Source organism: Corapipo altera, unplaced genomic scaffold (assembly GCF_003945725.1).
Source record: "Corapipo altera isolate COAL_440 unplaced genomic scaffold, ASM394572v1 58, whole genome shotgun sequence".
Classification (NCBI taxonomy): Eukaryota; Metazoa; Chordata; class Aves; order Passeriformes; family Pipridae; genus Corapipo; species Corapipo altera.
Window position 1 is genome coordinate 8,445,580 of NW_020884898.1, and position 20,009 is coordinate 8,465,588.

The window sequence follows — 20,009 nt, forward strand, 5'->3', positions numbered from 1 at the left end:
AAACACACTTTTAAAATCTACCTTTTTTTTTTTTTCCCCAGTGTTATTCTCCCCTGTCACTGCTCCTCTGATTCACAAAGTCAGTGGTTTCAGTCTGAGTGGAGGGGTATAGTGAGCCATCAGTATTCTGACTCCTTTTTCAGGAAGAGTTTGATGTTGATGGTGTCTTTTTCTTCCCCTTAGGATCAGCTGAGGATCATTTTTATATGTTTGCTAACACTTTCAAATTTGATTTTTCTTCATTGATCTGCAGCTCATGACACATTTCAATTTACTATATATACTGTGCTTTACATAGTTTTTCCTTTGTGCTTATCACTATCTTAAAACCAGTTTAGTTTAGCTGCAGGTCTGCTGGGTGAGATGTGCATAGTCTTGGGGTCTCCACGGCCACCCTGTGCCCCAACTCTGACCATCCCACGCTTGTGCAGCTTCAAGCAGTGTCCTCTTCTCCACTTCTCAAGGCCTCTGCTGTTCTATCATTTCTTTGTGTTAGTCTTAAATACCTTGTTTTGTGCAGAATAACTTCTTTTGACTACTATCTAAGTAAAATTACAGTCAAACCACACAAAGATAACCAAGGACAAAAAGCAAGGGTATGAGAAAGATTGCTGCTACATTTAAAACATGTAAAGACAAAGTTCCAGGCAGGCCAAGACAAGTTTAATCAAAATCTGACAAACTTTCATCCTGAGTCTTGCAAAATCAGTACAAATCCTGTTGCTGTGGCCAGTTACTAGTAACAGTGTTTTTACAAAGCTACTGCACTGGGTTATGGTCACTGAAATCTTTTGTCTTTAGAACACAAGGTAACATGGAGAAAGGGAAGTAGTTAATTTCCTTTGTTAATTGCCTGTTTTCTTTACCATAGTTATATATATATATATATCTATATCTTTCATTTGTAAGTGAATTTCTGTGGGGGAAAAAAAAAGGCATTTAAAAGGCTGGCACAATTAGGAAGCCAGCCTGAGTATGAAACAGAAAGCAAAGTCTAACAGAGGTCTCAGAGGCATGGAAACGAGACATAGAACAGCAAGAAAAGTCACTGCAGCCCTTCTCCTCACATTTCCTTACATTTAGTGTTTGTAGGTTCCCCGTCAGCCACACTCTTCTGTTTCATCTGCAGGTGCTGCTCCCTGGTTTCACAGAGGTGCCACACAACATCAAAGATTTCCCCTGGGAACTGCAAAACTTACTGGACCACCTGCACTAACTTAGCACTCAGACTGACTTCCTGGATCCACTGGAGGAGCAGCTGAGGGCACTTGGTCTCTTCAGTCTGGAGGAGACTGAGGGGAGACCTCATCACAGTTACAACTTTCTCGTGAAGGGAAGTGGAGGTGCAGGTACCAATCTCTTTCTCTGGTGACCAGTGACAGAACCCAAGGGAATGGCCTGAAGCTGTGTCAGGGGAGGTTCAGGTCGGATATTGGAAAGATATTCTTCACCCAGAGGGTGGTTGGCTGCTGGAACAGGCTCCCCAGGGAAGTGATCACAGCACCAAGCGTGTCGGAGTTCAAGAAGCCTTTGGATGATGCTCTCGGGCACTGGTGACTCTTGGGGATGGTCCTGTGCAGGGCCGGGAGTTGGACTCAGTGACCCTTGTGCGTCCCTTCCAACTCAGGATATTCTGTGATTCTATGGTTCTGTTTTTTCACATGTTTGGTTATATCCCAGACCACACAGGTCAGCCTAACTAAGGCCTAAAGTACAAAGGCATCTAGGATGCCCAGGGAAGAAACAGCAGCAAAAGCCTTGAGCTGTCCCCAGACTGCTTTAGGACTGCAGGTAGGCTACTGAAGCCCAGAAAAGGCTCTGGAGGCTCAGCTGTGGCCAGAGGTGTTTTGAAGCACAGGGAAGTATTCCAGTATATAAGAGCTTGTGTATCCAATATGATCACACTCTAAGGAGTTAATGGAATCAGCAACTCATCTTCCTGTCCCAGTGCTCCTGTATCTGTAACCTCCTCTGCCCTCAGCCCAGCCAGCAAGCCTGTCTTTTTTTCACACCCAGACACCTAAGGCACACCTCCCATAAGCTCAACCTCTCATTGCCTGAGCTGCTTTTAGCAGTTCTATGGCTGACCCACTGCACTCACTGGCTGTTTGCTGCTCCATATCAGGCTGTGGGATCTTCCCTTTGACACACAGAATCCTAGAATGTCCTGGGTTGGAAGGCACATTAAAGCTCAACTAGTTACAACCCCACTGCCATGTGAAAGGGACACCCTCCACTAGACCAGGTTATTCAGGACTCCATCCAATCTGTCCTTGAATACTTTCAGGGATAGGACATCCACAACTTCTTTGGGCAACCTATTCCAGTGCCTCACCATTCCCACATTAAAGAATTTTTCCCTAGTATCTAATCTAACACACTCTTTCAGTTTGAAGCCATTCCCTCGTGTCCTGTCACTACATGACCTTGTAAAAAGTCCTTTTCCATGTCATGGCACAGCACCTCAGGTACTGCCAGGTGGGTATTCCAAAGAGAGGCACCACCAAGCATCAGCCACCTGGGGAAGAGCCATGGGCAAAAAACTCACCAAAGGCTCCGCCCTTCAAGAGACCTCTGAATCAGGAGGGCATTGCAACTGCATCCTACTGATCTCATTTCCATAATTGAAAGACAGATCTGTTGTCCCTTAATACGGATTTTTATGCTAATCCTTTGCAGAGACTAAGGCAGCTGTACAAACACTTTAGGAAGACGAGGGCAAAGGAACTGGTCTGGGAGAGATCCCTGGCAGAAAAAAATCTGAGCGTTTCCTTGGAATTTAATTTTCTACCTGGAATGTACTTAAGGACTAAGAGGAAATAAACATAATTATGGGAAGGAGCAGTTGACTGTGAAACTGTTTAAAAGTAATAGACACTTCTTTTCATGGCCTTTTGTGAGATGTGAGTAACATGTTGAGTCTTCCCATATCCTCAGAAGGTCCATTTAGACTAAGAGTGAGCTCCCTGCGGTTTTATGGGCTCTAAAACTTCATCTCCAAAACTAGCGAATTACCAATTAAAAGCAGTAATGGCAGCTGCAGCAAAGAAGCCATGACAGGTAGTAATAAGGTCTTTCCTGTTTAAAAAAGAAAATTAAAAGCACATTTGATTTCAAGAAATGGTGATCCCTGTAAGACATTAAGAATAGCTTACCTCAAGCTCTGTGTGGAGCAGATGGAAAGAAAAATAATACTTCAGCTTTGGGAATGAGCCCCCTGTGGAGCTGGTCTGATGGCAAGATCTACTTCATTATCTGTGGAAATGTAAATGTTATGTCACCACTACAGGGAAAAAAAATTGAATGAACCTCTGTTTTAAAAGACAGACCCTTTCATTTTCTTTAATTTAGCTGCAGTAAAATTAGCTGCAGACTTAATTCCCTCTTACAAAGGAGTGCTCAAAAATCTAAGCTTTTATCTAAAACAAATTATGTTTCTGCACCTCTGCTGTGAAGAAAGTTGCCAAAATGTCACCTTGGTCTAAACCAATAGAATATCACTCCTCTTAAGCAGCAAATACGATTTGAAAAAGCAGACCCGATTTTCAGTTTTACTGATTTTTTTTCACACTGCTGAGGTGTTGTAAAGGTTCCTCAGAGGGCAAGGACATGGCCCGTGCACAGAAGATTTCCTGTTTTGAGCTCTGCTAACTGTTTTCTGCTGCCTTTCCCTCCATCACCTGTGTCTGATGCAGAACTAAAGTACGTTGCAGAATGACAAAGCTGCTTCCAAGGGGTCCACAAGAATTTCTTTTGCAAATAGGTATCACCAACCACATCAGTGTTAGTGTTTCCTGTACACAAAACATTAATTGAAAAAAGATTTGCAGGTTCTTGTCTCTTGCTGCAGTTCTTTGCCCCAAAATCATTTACCACAGTCTGCACTTCACCAGATTCAGAAAAAAATACCGTTGTGTTGGTCTATCTACTCTCATAACTTACACTACCAATTAACTGGACAGTTAACTGGAAGTTAATGACCAATTTTGAAATGCTACAATTGCTTCTGTGTTCTTAATTTCATTCACTGCATCATGTAGAAAATCTGCCTTGCTGAATTTTTGCATCACTTTCTCATGCAATTTGATGTAAATTTATCACTTTAAAATAGAATAATAAATAAATACATAAAATGTAATGTTATATTAAAATTTGTCTCAGAGTTTCCTGATGCTATAATCATTAACTTTAACTTTCCTTCACAGTAAGCTTTCTTTTGTTTGTTTGTTTAATTCCGTGTGATGCTGTTTAGGCAATTAATTTTCATTTCACCCAGAAGGCCATACTCATAAAAGGATGTTTATTATGCCCCCATCCTGGTGTCATGCAGAATTGGAGGAAGACAGTGTGAGTGACAATTGCAGTGTTATGCTCACAGGAAAACACTATAAATAGAGCAGCTAAACTTAGGGACACACCTGCTGTGCTCTCAGAATTTAATCCTCATACAAGGTGCTGAGTACCATGAAGCAGAAAGCTTATAGAAATCACTAAGCAGTAAGATGATCCAAACCCTGTTGCAGAGTGAGGAATGGGTGAGGGTAATGCCAGTGTTGCTGCAAAACCCCTGTAAATTTCTTTATTTCAAATCATACTGAAACATTGTGTGCCGAACTCCACGAATGGATTACAGTGCTTCCTTCTCCATGCTAAAAAATAGAAGACCAGAAGATGACTAGTGAACCACACCACCACCTCCAGTGCAATGTGAGAGGTGCATAAATGTGAATTTCTCACATAGTGTTTCCAAAAGCACCAGCCTTTCCCCAGAGTAAGCTCCTTTTGGTAACTGCCAGAGTGGAAATTCCCCCAAAACCAATATTTTAAGCCACTATGTAGATCTTCAGAGAAAAATCCCCATCTAGGTACAGTCAGAAGTTCGTTTTGTTTTTTTTCTTGCCTGTCAATTTTCCAACTAGTGGAGTGCACTCATGCCCTTCATTAGGATTTTGTGAGTCTGCCCTTTGGTTAAAAGAAAAAACAATGTCACATACATCTCAGGAACTGAGAATTAAATAAAAATGTCAGGTGGTGTGAGAAAAATGAGGCTGAAATGTGAAAATGCAAAACTGGTGAAAGGGAAACATATTGCCTGCACTGTAGCTTCATCTCCATTTGTGTTTTTTATGCATGTATGACACGATCATAGAATGGCCTGGGTTGGGAAGGGACCTGAGAGACCAACTCGTTCCAACCCCTCTGCCATGGGCAGGGACACATTCCACTAGACCACGTTGCTCAAAGCCCCACCCAACCTGGCCTTGAACGCTTCCAGGGGTGGGAAATCCACAACTTCTGTGGGCAACCTGTGCCAGGGCCTCACCACCCTCACAGGGAAGAATTTTTTCCTAATATCAAATCTAAACTTGCCCTCTTTCACTTTGAAGCCATTCCCCCTTGTCCTGTCACCACATGCTCTTGTAAAAAGTCTCTCTCCCTCTTTCCTGTAGGTTCCTTTCAGGTATGGAAAGGCCACAATTAGGTCACCCTAAAGCCTTCTCTTTTCCAGGCTGAACAATCCCAATTCACTCAGCCTTTCTTCACAGGAGAGGTGCTCCATCCCTCGAATCAACTTGATGGCCCTCCTTTGGACTCACTGCAATAGATTTATATCCTTCCATGATGATGTTAACGACAAACGACCTCAGAAATAAGACAAGAATGGAAAACTTCAGTCACTGAATCCAACATCCTGCTCTCACAAGTATTTACATCACGTCTTCCATAAACTTGAGAAACTCTCATCTGAAAGCTGTCTAGGTTTCTCATCACACTGCTTTAAGTAACTTTTTTTTCCTGATTATTAGAACTTTATACTAGGTTTCAAACTGAAATGTACTGTGCTAGTTTATAGATGTTTGTTTTTACATTGCAACCGTTCTTCAGTGTTTGAGGTTTTTCTCTTGCATTCATCTGTTCAGTGTACTAAAAATGGGCAATCATATCCCCTCAGGCCTTGCTACTGCAACCTGAATAGAACAAAAACTTGCCTTCATACTTTCAGAGAAAGGATGGCATAATTAATAGGAAGATAGACATAAAAGGCAAAATCCTAGTTCTACCTGGAATAATTACAAAAGTATTGTTTATTTATCCATCACAGCCAGACAGGAGGTCCATAAAACACTTACAGGTCAAATAATCAAAGAGGGACAAACCAAAAGGAATGTTAAATGCAGAGTAACATGTTAACCTTATCGTGAAGTTGTGTTTAGTCATTTCTAGGTGTATGAAATGGGAAGTGGAACCAGGACTTCTCTGCTAAGTCACAGGCTAAAACTTTTATGAACCATACGAGATGAGGGAGCTGTGAATGCTTTCTGTTAGTTTTTTCCCATGGTGGAAGAAAGATTGGGACCTTTCATTCTCAAAAGAAGATGAAGGAGGGGTACAGGTGGCACTGTATGGAGAATATGTGTTTCCGTGCATATGTGGGCCACACAACAACCGGTTCAGTCTTCAGTTCTACTCACACAATGTAAAATGCACTAAATTCATCACTGTATGAGCATAACACTCGTTTCCAAGCATTTGCTGTATTTTCTGTTATTTTTATTTAAAAAGCACAGAATTTTCAGCACCTCGCAATTTTTGATTTGCAAAAAAAGAACAGCTGGAAAACATGTCTTGAGTCTCCCATATGCAGAGGTTGGCACGTTCCAAATAGTAAATTATGACATGCAAATATTCCATAAATAACAATGACAGCTTTCCAAATCTAGTTTTCACTTCTTATAGTTTCTCTGGCCTTTATTGCAGTAATGGAGATTGTCACTAGGAACTGTAAATTCACTCAGGAGCTAAAGAGTGTCTGAGAGTTTTGCAGTATTGATTGGAGGCATGTTCTCTGGCAATCACTAGTATATCAAGCCAAACAGCTATTATGCCTTCCATGAGTCTCATGAAACCTACCTGGAAGTTTATGGAGTTCTCATTTCCTAAGATGGAAGAAAACGCATTATGAAGAAAACCACAAGGGACTTACAAACTCGAGGAAATAGCACAAGTCAGACAGTTAAGAAATAAAGCAGGAAAAGGTGGCCATAAATAAAATGCTGCTGGCAGAGCTGGGTGCTGTAGTGCTTCACTGACAGTTTCCCAGGGAGAGATAATTTTGCACAGCAGGTCAGAGTTGAAGGAGGAAGAGAAGACAGGTTGCTCTGACTGTCATCCCATGAGTACCCATGTGTCATCTCGATTTAAAATTAACATCATTTGGGGAGATTAACTTGTAAGTTACACAGTGCTTTATACTAATCAAAATATGTGAAGAAAATTAACACAAAGTCTTTAGTTCTCCTCAAGGGAGACACTTTCTAGCATTGTTTCCAGTTGATTTAGCTTTTAAATGAGCATGGTTATAATTGGTAATTAAGCTGGCTGCATTTTGGGCATACAAATGAAGATGAAAAGTGGAGTTGCAGCTTCTGAGGGGGAAATGAGAGTAAGCATATGGGAAGCAAATGAGGCTAATATGACACGATTCACAGCTTTATTAACATCAGTATGCTAGTCAGGCAGGATACCCTTGATGTTAACACTTCCCTTGCTGAACTTCATCCTCAGGTGACAAATTCTGTAACAAGCCTAAAGAAAGTAAAGAGGTAAAGCATAGTTATGAGATGAGAAAGTGACAAAAAATAAAATACTCACAAGCCTCACTCATGCTCTGAAACGTAAAGATAAGCCAAAGTCACACTACTGAGATGTGGAAGATCTGGAGCTCTCCATAGCTTAGATGACATATGAATCAGTGTTGTGTCTGCTACAGCTATAAAGCAGCTTTGGATACCACTATTCATTGCATTTTGTACGATAAACCATCTCAGTTTTCTGGATTTGTTCCGATTTTCTGTTTGAGCAGCCAGGTGAGCATTAACACACTGGTTGAGCAGCCAGATGACTTGCAGCAAGGAACAGGAAGTTTCCACACATGCATGTGAGAGAGCATACAGAAAACTGAGAAAGGTAACAACCGAATGGACTGCTACCCTTTGGGCCAAAACCCACTGAAATTAATAGGAATCTTCCCACTGAATTCATGAAGTTTTATGTGAGTGGGATGTATGACTATATGATAGCACCAAAATTTGTGATACTCATGATAGAAGTCACTTCCCAGTAGTGGGCTGTGATTTTCACTTTCTTCCAGTTATATCTTACTAGTCCTTCCAACTAATTTCTAATAATTTCTGTTCCTCCTACCTCTATTCAGTCAGGCAGTTCCCCCTAAATTTTGGCATTATTTTCTCTTGGGTGCTTTTCCCAGTGTGAGCAGTCAGGAATAGCTGCGTTCAGGATTCTGTTACATGCAAAACATGCTACCTTGGCCTCTCCTACACTCAGCAATAATTTAATTCTACTTATGAAATAGATTTCTAAATGCTTAAGATCCAGAAAATCTCAAGGTCAACAATCTTTTTCTGCTAGGATTTTTATAGCCGGTACAAAAATGTGCCCTAGATAAATATATCAGTGAATGAGTGAAATAGATTTTTTTTAAAAAGCACTAACCAGAAATATTAAAAGCTGACAGAGCATCTGGCAGACTTCTGAAATGTTAGATCTGAATCCTATATATCTTGTGAATATAAACAGGATCTAAGTAAACCTGCACTGAAAGGGAAGTTTCATTCAGACTTTTTTCACGGTCCTCAAGATTTCATCAAGACAGTTATTACCTCTCCCTTCAAAAAACGAATAGCAGTGCTATTTGACACACCACTAGTTTACTTTGCCAAGAAACATCCTAAGGAATAAACTTCAAATAGTTTCTAAAAGTAAGACCATTCCTTTTGGCCAGAATATATCATTCCACTTTTTTTTTTTTAACTTCCCAATAAAGCTATGCCTTAAGGGTTTTTTCTGTGTGGGCTGGTGGGAGAGATAAAGTGTAGCAAAGAGAAATGGCAGGTAGAGTCAGGGAGTCAGAGGAAAAAATAATGAAAATATCTTCCCCTCTGCACACATTTGTGTCTGATTTTTGCAGCCAGTGCCCTTGGCTGGCACAAAATTGACTTTCAATTAGTAGGCATTGCATCACCGTGATGTAAGAGGTGGCCTTGCGGGCTGCAGATAAAGTCAGAAGTTAATAACTGCATTGCCAAAAGATATGCCTGGTCATTTAATGTTTTAAATTGCATTCTGATCTGGGAGGTCACATACTGTTTTACTGAAATAGAGCCAGAGCTGCATGCCAGTCACTGCACAGCTTGCTCAAGTAGGTCAGCACTACTGCGCTGCTCTGCTCCATGGAGCATAGCTTTTGTTTACTGAAATACAACTTTATGTGTGACATATATTTACAGGTAGAAATCTCCCACAGTTCCAGCCACCTTTAAGTCTTCTGATAATCACAACACAGCATTTGCAAACTTTTATTCTTTTCTCAATGCTATAATGTATATCACAGTGACATGGAGGATTGTTTTGTTTCTGATTCCTCCATCTGAAACACTTTGCCTTTTAAGCTGTTGCATGAAAGAAGGAAGAATCAAACTGCATGGAAAACTAGTAAGGATTTGGGATGATGATAAATACCTTTATTCAAGCCACTGATCCCGAGATGCAAAGTCTTAAATGCATGAAAAATGTAAGAATTGGTCTGCTGACAATTATGTGGTGAAGCAGCTGAATGCATCGGCCTTATTTAATTGATATTTACTGTCACAAGTTTCCTATTCATGACATCAGGTCTTATTAGGACATCATGTATTTTGCAAATACGCTACTGCAAATATTTTGCTATTGAGGGGACACTTCTGGCTGCTTGTAAACATGAACAAGCTGCCCTGGCTTTAAATCTAAACAAATAAACCAAGAGAGGATGATGAGGATGTCTAGGGCTGAAGAGGAAGTTGAACAAATTATTACTGCCTTACATAGACAACTGTATAAGTAGGTAACAATTTTTTAATTAATTCTCTACCCATTTTAACATATTCTATTTTATTTTAACATATTTCTAGACATCATCTAAGATAAAGACATTTTGGGGAATGAGGATATTTTTTTCCCAGGAATTACGAAGCAGACAGAAAATTAATAACAATATAGCAGATGCTGAGAGAATAAGCAGTACTAGGATGATAGCTGATGTCCACATAGAATAATACAATTTACATAAATATATTTTTATTTCCCCTAATATTATTATATAGCTACCAGACCAGTATAAAGCTATATCGATAATCAATATGATTGGATAACATATTCTTCATTATCCTGGACTCTGTGAGAGTACTGATATCAAGGAATGTAAACATTACTAAATTAAAATGGTACATGACACACTCACTCATTCTGCTGACATGGCCTTTGGCAGAGAGTAATGAAAAATGCCCCTCCTCAACCTCTGTCAATTGTTTTTAGACTTTTCTCCAATTTCAGCTTTATTTGGCAGGAGACAAAAGTCCCAATATTTTTTTTACAAATTTAATGAAGGTGGGCATTTAGGGTGAAGAGACCTTGACAGTGCCTCTACACAGGAAAAAAGTGCACTGTGAAAGTATAAAATATTTATTAAGCACTAGAAATGTGTGAGAAGAGAGATGTTTTTAATGTCTCAGCCCTAAGACAATCTTCCATTACTTTACTACTTCCTACACACCAGAGTTTACTCACAAGGTACAAATCTGTAGGAAATTTCATTAGTAACAATGCTCAAAAACTCTGCTAATTCCATTTCCTGGATATTTCCGTATTAATGAAGTTCAGCATGTGGTTTGGCAGCAAAAATGGTAGTTAGCAATCCATTTTTGGTCCTGTTATAGAAGCAAGTACCTTATCGGAATAGATAAAAAATATAATAATTTAAAAAAAAAAATAATGCTGTTACATGTATGAAGATATTTTAGGGTTAAAAAAGAAACAGACATAATGCTCATTAAATGGAACCAGCAGGCATCTGATTTGAAATGGGATTAGTTCCCCAATCCTGCTGTGCTGTTTTCATGTACATGGATGGATTAACAAAACAGGTTGGGTTTGAGCTTTTTTTCTTTTCCCCTCATTTCAGTTCAGGACTATCAGCCACTACTTTTTCCTGACTTTGTGGACTAAAACTTTTAATGAATCCATCAATGGAAACTAGGCCACTGTCAATAATGAGCCTAATACTAACTGACACTCTTTGTAGATTAAGGGTCAGCCTGCACATACAGTGATGTGTCATTTTAATTTTAATTAAGTAAAAAGACACAACTAAACACAGCCTTTGCTTTCCTTTAAGTTTACTAGAGATAACACGTATTTTGGGCAGCTGCATGGGGCACCACCTGTATTTTTCAGAGGCTGATAAATCGAATCTATAAGACAGTCAGAAATCTAGCATGTTCAGGGATGGATTTTGGAAACCCAACAACCATCTGGAATTGAGTCTGGTGAAGGATGTGAAGGGCAACCAGCAGAGCTCCTACAGGTACATCAGCAGCAAAAGGAAGACCAGGGAAAATGTGGATCCATTACTTAACGAGGAAAGGGATCTAGTGACCCAGTACATGGAAAAGGCCGTGGTGTGCAATGCCTTTGATCACCAGTAAAAACCAGTCTGCAGGAATCCCAGGCCCAGGAGACTAGTGGGAAAGTTTGGAGCAAGGAGGGCTTAACCCTCCATGGAGGAGAGTGTCAAGTTAGGGGGCCTACAAACAACCTGGACATACCCAAAGCCCCATAACCTGGTAGGATCCACCTGAACATACTCAAAGGCCTGTAACCTGCTGGGATCCACGCATGACTGCTGATGGAGCTGGATAATGTCACTGTGAGGCCACTCTCAATCATCTTTGAAAGACTGTGACAATCAGGAGGGTTTTCTGAGAACTGGAAGACAGTAAATGTCACTCCTATCTTCAAGAAGGGCCACAAGGAGCATGAAGAGAACTAAAGGCTGGTCAATCTCACCTTGATCCCTGGGAAGAGAATGGGGCAAATGATCCTGGAAATCATTTCCAAACACATGAAGGACAAGAAGTTGACTGGGTCCAGTAAGGATTTATGAAGGAAAAATCAAGCCTTCTTCAATAAAATAACTAGTTCAGTGGACGAGGGACAGGCAGAGATGTTCTTTATGTTGACTTCAAAAAGGTTTTCAACACTGTCTCTGAAAACATCCCCATAGGGAAATTGATGAAATATGGACCAGATAAAAGTATGTCAGGTGGACTGAAAACTGATGGAACTGAGATCAAAAAATTATGATCAGCAGCCATTCATCTGGAAAACAATCTCTAACGGTGCACCCCAGGGGGTGATGCAGAGCCAAGACCATTTAACATCTTCAGTGGCCAGCTGGATGATGGGACAGTGTATCTTCAGACAGTTTGCTGTTGGCACAAGACTGGAAGGGGAGTACTGCCCTTCAGCACTGCCCTCCGTGACAGGCTGGAGAAACGAGCTGATGGGAACCTCGCAAAGTTCAACAGAGAAGTGTAAAGTCCTGCACCCCAGGAGGAATCACCCCATTCACCAGTACAATAATGGAACCAACTGGCTGACCTGCTCTGGGCGGGTTTTAGACCAGGGGAACTCATGAGGTAACTTCCTGACTTGGCTGGTCCCTGACTATGTGTGTGATTACAACTGTTGCAGAGTGTGCCATGCCCAGATGATTCTAAAATTGACAGCCCACATCCTACAATGGGGTTGTGGTCCCTCATTTTCCATTTGTTCCAATGTTTAGGCATCCAGGTTGAACTAGTAATGGTCTTTTCTAACACTGAGGTATGGCACTAACTTTTCTCCCTGCTAATGTAGGCAGTTTCTGGATGCAGTTAGTGCAAATACACTAAAACATACCCATCAGAGCTAGAAGGTAGGGCTAAGCTCACAACCTGGACAAAGGGATCCTGACAGCCATGCTGCAGTAAAACTGTCTCTTATATACATAGACAAAAAGCCTTCATACTGCTGCACAGTGCTGCTTGTTTTTGCAAGGGCATTTCCTCTGATGCTCTATTGACTTTTTTCATTGAAGCACTTTTAAATATGTGTGTGTGTATAAACACATAAACAGTGACAGCAACAAAAGGCATAAGTAGCAGCAGTGTTACTGGATAGATGAGTTTCCAAAGGGGATGATCCTGCTGCAGCAATAATTGGAATTAGTGTTGCAGTGCACTATTCAGGCACTTCAAGCAGGTACGTGTTTCTTGAGGCAAGCATTACCATCACAGAGGAATCCTACCACTTGGAGAATTACTGTCATTCAAATACAGAGTAGGGTAGAGAAGACATAATTCAAACAATGTCATTCAAAGGAGAAGGTGATACTCATTTCTGACAAACTTCACTAAAGGATTTTAGTTTGTGTAATTTTACACAGGCAGTTGATTTTTACTTTTTTTTTTTAATCTATTGAATTTTTACTCTAGGTAATAAATGAGGAAAGGGACCACTTAATGGATCAGTCCCCTTCTGTGTTAAAGAACAGTTTAGAATTAAAAAAATTGGGAAGATAGTAGTATGAGGATGCTGCTGTCCCTGCATTTGCTGCTACAGAAGACTGTAGTACTAGAACAGTGTACTCTGTATTCTGATAGCACAACTGATGCTATTGGTTCTCTAGGTAAGTATAGAGCATTTGCTAAGATACTGAAACACCAACATATTTCAGAAGTACACCTTAATCTATAGAGTAGATAGTGATTTATATTTCTCTGCTCTCTCAGACAGGTAACTACCTTATTGTGTACTATTCAGGTTGATATTTCAACATGCAGAAAGCCAATAAAGATCATAGAACTTTCATAATGCTGTAGGTTTCATAACGCTGTGTTGATGTTGTTACAACATATTATCACAAAGATTCTCCTTATCAAAAATCAGGACTTTCTGTGGCACTCAATGGCCCTCACATTTGAGGAGCCAGCAGCACTGCAGCTCTTCCCAAAATTTCTCACGTAATATTATATACCAATTAGCCAAAATTTTCACAAAACTTTTACTCAAGCAACATGAGACTGCAAACTCCTTGAGATGGTTTACAGAAGAATTCAGTTTGGCAGCCATAAGGCTTGTTAACAACTGCATAAGTATTTGTAATAAAAGGAAGACTGGAGTTTTTAGGCTGCAAAAATACAAGGAGTAGAATAACTGGGTAAATAGTGTTGGCGAAGAGAATGGAGGGTACAGAGCACAATGACTGCACTTTACATGTTCAGCTCTGAGCAACAGCTCCAGGCAACAATGCAGAAATAAGTCTTAACAGCACAGCGAATTAACAGCACAAACTAATTCTTTTAAAGTTTGTGAGGAACTTCCAGCAAGGGAGGAGGTACTTTGTAAAAAGGCCAAAGGTGATTATGTGAGAAATACACTAATGAGACAGTGAAGACCAGTGTTACCGACAGAGTACATGGGGGCTGGTTCTCAACGCGACAATAAAGCTGAGTCAGTGCAGAGCCAATTGATCAGAACCTTTGAAGAGGACAATGAGTTTGCCTTTCATGCTGATGAACCGGAAAGCCAGAAGGGAGGCATAGACATTGTGTCAGCAAGGAAGATAATCCTCACAGTGCAGTTCTAAATGAGCTTTCGGAGAACACCGTGGAAGTCGCAGGAGACGCAGAGAGAAGCTGGTAGTAGCTGAGGTGTGAAGTGACAGGGGCGCTGACACAGGTAATGAGGTTGGATTTCTCAATCGACATGTAGGAAGAAACAAGATACTATAGGCACATTCTTCATATATAACTCCAGAGAGACTGCAAGAAGTATTCAATTTAAAGACCTAAGTGACTGGAGGGGCAGCGTGGCATTTACAGGAAAAAAAGGGAGAAAAAGAGGATTGTGACAGAAAAAAAACAGGATCTGAATGTGCTGTGCCAAGTATAAGCTGTGGTAGCTGCCCTCAGGGAGGTGGGGAAAAGGTACTGATTTTAACTGGGTGTTAAAAGACAGGCCAGCAATAGAGATGGAGAGTTGTGAATCACCAGAATAAGATATGAGTCAATGCCAAGCACATGGATAAGAGAACTAGAGACAGGGCTCACAGCTATGAAGACTTCGGGGGACTTATTACAGATCCTGATTAAAAGCTGATTAACAAGAATCAGCTGCTTTAAGAAATATAGCCAAGAATTAGAAGGCATGTTGGACAAAACACAAAAGCCAGTGTGAAATCCTGATTTTGGAAATGATGGAATGACTTGCACTGTCAGACAACACGAAGAAGACAAGGGAGATTAAGGTGTATTAGGAGGGCTAAAATTTGGGCAGGAGGAAGGCATGCTCAGATTGGGACAGCACTCTGTGTGACACGTAGACATCCACAACTTTGTAGCTTGCTGTGATGATCAAGAAAGAAAATGAGGCTGTGCCAGCAACAAGGCTGTGGCAGCAGACAATGCATTCTGTTAGCCTTGAAAAAAGAAGTGTAAAGAGCTTTAAAGAGCATTGTTGATCATTAAAGGAGCAAGAGGCATTGTGAAGAATATTTAAATCTGTGGATGAAAAAGGAATGCATAAACACTGCTTAGAAATTAAGTGTTATTTCATCATTACAATTAATCAATGAGATCTTGGTAGGATTAAGAAATCTTGTGTGTGTTTTGGATTAGGAAATCTTGTGTGTGTTCTTCTGAATAGAAAATCAGGATAAACCACTTACTAGAAAGTCTTTCACCAAAATATGAAGGCAGAGAAGTCACTGCCTTCCTCTGTCTCCTATTCATGACTTGTTTGACCACTCACATTCTGATCTATCAGGTCTCTGATGCACTGTAGCCAGCAACCTGCTATAGGTCTTTGTTTATAAGACACAAATCGTTGGTGCTCCACCCTGGTGTGCTGTGATTCAGGAGTAATTTTAGGTTGGCTCAGCTTCCTTCATTTTGTGGCCTATTAGATTTGTTTTTCTAACCTGAAAAAATACACAACATGACTTTGCAAAGAATAATTTTTCACACTAGCTCAGTATTTAATTTCAGGGGCCAATCATGAAGCCAAAAAGCAATGAGTAACCCATCCTTTTCTAGCTGCTTTACTGAAATTACATCTGTGAATTAGACCAGTGGTTAGCTTTTAGAATTTTCCTTAGCAATGTCTGTTCAACTCTGGTGCTGAGTTTACTGAGTGTGAGGAACAGCCCTACACCTCCTGTCACTGATAAATGAACAAAACTAAACTTCCACAGGAGAAGATCTCAGTTTAATGAAGGCATACAATTCAGTGAGTGTGAGAAGAAAAAGAAAGTAGAAGAGCTAAAGTCTGGTAGTGTGCCACAGCACAGACTGGACTGCTCAGAAAGGTGCAGTGGAGAAACTGTGTGGTTTCATATGGCATAACAGGAGGGACATACAGGACAGGGACGGGAGAAAAACAGTCACAAGAAGGAAGAAGAGAAAAACAGAAGAAGGCAGGAGAGGAAAGATTAGGGCTGTCTTTACCCACGTATTCATGCAGTTGACTTAAATTGATTCTTGACACTGCTCTCTTGAAGGTGTGGGCAATCATGCAGTGAACTGGACAGAAATCTGACTGATGCTGGTTACTTTTCAGCACATAGTCCAACAAAAATAAATTAAAAAAGCAGGTTGGAAAATGGATAGAAACAGGGAATACTCCAGCTGGCACCTCTGCCAAAAAGCGAATCATCAGATCATAGCATGGAGGGAAGATACAGCAAAGGGACTGGATAAAGGAACAGGACTAGGAGCAAGAGATAAAAATGGTGGGTACCTGAACTTTGATGCAATTTCAGACTGCTGGAAGGTCACTCCCACCCCAAAAACCCTTGCACCAAATCTAACAATGATGCAGCTGAACATACAGACATTTCAACAAACTGATTAAGAAAGGTTTCGATTTTTCTTTTTAATTTTGTTTTCTTTTCTTTTGTATCACCTCAGTGACTCATTTCACCTTGCAGCAGCCATAGGATCACCAGATCCAACAGAAAGGAAATGGCAGGGAGAGAGGAAGTGGAACTACCTCTTTTCAATTAGGTTTTATACCACATGCTAAGAGCACTAAGACCACTCAATAAAGATTTCAAACAGTACATTATAGCAAACGCTGCCTACTGAGTGAAGCTGAAAGACAAATGGGAGAGTAAGAAGAGATAACAGGCCACAAAATAGAGAAGGGGGTACAGGATAGGGGATACAGCAAATTATTCCTGTCCATACCTGTCTTTCAGGGGTGGAAGACAAAATAAAGTAGGAAAGGTTAGAGAAAGGAGGAGCAAAAAATCTGTTTAAAAAAGAAAGACAGCAACAAGTAAAAAAACCTAGGAAAGAAACCATCATAATACAAAAAAACCACAGAAGAGCTGGAGAAAATACACGTGTTTATTGGCTGCAGACAGAGGAACATGAAGATCTGCCAGACTGCCAAGAAAAGCCCCAGTCGTCCGACCTACCAAGGGGAAAAATATCCCCAAGCCCGGGAGAGAGCAGGAGGAAGACAGTAGAGAGGGAAGAGAAAGAAGCCAGGCTGAGTTCAATATGTTACTTTTTAGACGTTTTCATGGTGGCAGACCTACTTCACCTAGACTGAGTTTCAAATTCAAAATTTTTACAAACTTCTCTCATTTTCCGGGTTTCCTTTAACATATGCATGAAAACCTACATAGATTTCAGCAGCGTCAATACTATTTGTGATCTCCACTGGGGATCTCCACTGCAGTATTTTTGAAAATGCCCAAGAAATCCCACCTCTCCCTGCACTCCTGTTTAACACTGCATTTGTCAGTAAAAAATGCCTTTTAGCTTTAGAACCTCTAAATGTTTTCCTCAGGAAACTGAAATTAAGTATGCCCGTAACACACTGCCACCAGCTTTCATTTCTAACATTTAGGTATTTGGAGCAAAGATCCTGATGAAGCTCCAGCCATGATTTTATGATACAGGGTCCAGAGTACTCATTTTCCTCTAAGCACTACCCCTTCACTTGCCTTCCCACTAGTGCCTATAGGGCTGCAGTGTGAAGTAGTGTGAATTGATCTGAGGTAGAATTAACACTCTTTCTTTAAACCAGTGATCCAGTCCCTTGTGTCATCTAACAAACACTGAAACACAGAGAAAAAAACAGCGTGGGAACGTGATCAAGCAGCTGGGGGAAGGTGAAGCAGAGTGAATTACTGAAACACGACCACTGCCAAAGCCTCCCTATAAAAAAAAAAGCAAACTCAGTAGGGAAAAAGAAACACAGATTTGTTTGCTACTAAAATAATTTTCCAGTGTAAGTAAACTGTTAGCTAGAATAACATGCTCTGATGAACCAAGGGCCTTGGGAGGAAATGTCTATGTATGTCCACACCATAGGCAGCAGTTAAGATTCTAAAATCTTTATCTCAGTATTTGCCAGGATTTTTCATAAATTTGAGCCTGAAATATTAGTTCTCTTTCACTATTTCACTGCAATGACTTCTATATTTTAAAGCAATATTTGGCAAGAAAAGAAGTTCAGTTACAGAGAGCCATACTGTCTCCCACATGTAATTTATTAACAAGATTCATGACTTTTTTGCCCTTGGATTCCACAGCATCTGCTGCTGCACTGTGGCAATAGGCTCTTGAGACTCAATAGAAATCAGATTCTGGAGGGGAAAATACTTCAATAATTATAGATTTTATAAATCCCTACCATCATTTGTCCAGTCTCTCCTTTCTGTTTTTAAATCTTCCACCCCAGGCTGACATCTCTTTTTCTGTCTTAATACTGCATCTGCAATGAAGTCAAGGTGCTGCTCTTTTGCTACCCTACATATATATCAAAAGAGCAGATGATGAGAGGACAAGGAAATGCAACCTCTCTGACAAATCCTATTCTCACCTTGTGGTAGAAACAGTTTGAGGAAGATTTCAAGGAGCTCTGGGATTAAATACGATGCATCATCCCCAACAGAAGCAAATCCAAAGTCGACTCACTACCTAAGAGCTGTGAAGGATGGCTCTCTAGCACAGTCTGGGATTTCTTTTTTCATGGAATTGTTGAATGGTTTGGGTTGGAAGGGATCTCAAAGATCATCTCATTCCAACCCCCCTGCCATGGACAGGGATACCTTCCACTAGACCAGGTTGCTCAGAGCTCCATCCAACCTGACCTTGAACACTGGCAGGGACAGGGTATCCACAGTTTCTCTGGGAAACCTGTTCCAGTGCCTCACCACTCTCACAGGAAAGAATTTCCTCTTAATCTCTAATCTAAATCTACTCTCTGTCAGTTTGAAGCCATCTTCCCCTGTCCTGTCACTATACGCTCTTGTAAATAGTCTCTCTGCATCTTTCCTGTGGGCTCCCTTCAGCTACTGGAAGGCTGCAATTAGGTCACCCCAAAGCCTTCTCTTTTCCAAGCTGAACAATCCCAATTCTCTCAGCCTTTCCTCACAGGAGAGGGGCTCCATCCCTCTGATCATCTTGGTGACCTCCTCTGGACTCGCTCCAACAGGTCCATGTCCTTCCTGTGCTGGGGACCCCAGAGCTGGAGGCAGCACTGCAGGTGGGGTCTCACCAGAGCAGAGCAGAAGGGCAGAATCCCCTCCCTCCCCTGCTGCCCACACTGCTTTGGGTGCAGCCCAGGACACGGGGGGTTTCTGGGCTCCCAGTGCACATGGGTGGGTCATGTCCAGCCTCTCGCCCACCCACAACCCCAAGTCCTTCTCTCTGGATCTGTTCACCTCCCAGCCTGGACTGGTAACAGGGTTGCTCTGACCCAGATGCAGCACCTTGCACTTGATCTTTTTAAACCTCACGAGATTCCCATGGTCCCACTTCTCAAGCTAGTCCAGGTCCCTCTGAATGCCATTCCATCCTTTTCTTTTTGACAAAATTCAAGAAAACTCCCCAAGAAAACACAATGAAAGAAACAATCAAAACAGCAGAGGCACGTTTTGACCAAGGAGGTTCTGGAAGATTACTTAGGTCTCCCATAAATAACGCCACTTCGACATGTAGGAATGTGCTGCACGTAATTTCCGTCAGTTGTGGAAATTCTCCAGACGATACAATCGGTCTCCTCTCGGTGGTGCCAACCAACGGGACAAAAGGCAACAGGCAGAAACTGATGCACAG